Raw genomic sequence first — 235 nt, forward strand, 5'->3', positions numbered from 1 at the left:
ATCGGCATCCTCATCCTCATCCTCATCCTATCCTTATCCTCATCCTCTTCATCATCCTCATCCTCATTCTCGTCCTCATCCTCATTCTCGTTCTCATCCTATCCTCATCCTTGTCCTAATCCACATCTTATCCTCATCCTTATTCTCGTCCTAAACCAATCCTCATCCTAACCTCATCCTCTTCCTCATTTTCATCCTCCTCCTCATCCTATCCTCATTGTCATTCACGTCCTCA

General features: G+C 45.1%; 1 protein-coding gene across 1 annotated transcript in view; it reads left to right on the plus strand.

Moving 5' to 3' along the window:
• LOC109328197 (transcription factor TGA4-like) overlaps positions 1-235 on the plus strand; it is a 6,071-nt gene that overhangs the window by 587 nt on the left and 5,249 nt on the right. The gene's annotated exons all lie outside the window — the stretch shown is intronic.

Source organism: Lupinus angustifolius, chromosome LG15, assembly GCF_001865875.1.
Source record: "Lupinus angustifolius cultivar Tanjil chromosome LG15, LupAngTanjil_v1.0, whole genome shotgun sequence".
In the NCBI taxonomy this organism is placed as follows: Eukaryota; Viridiplantae; Streptophyta; class Magnoliopsida; order Fabales; family Fabaceae; genus Lupinus; species Lupinus angustifolius.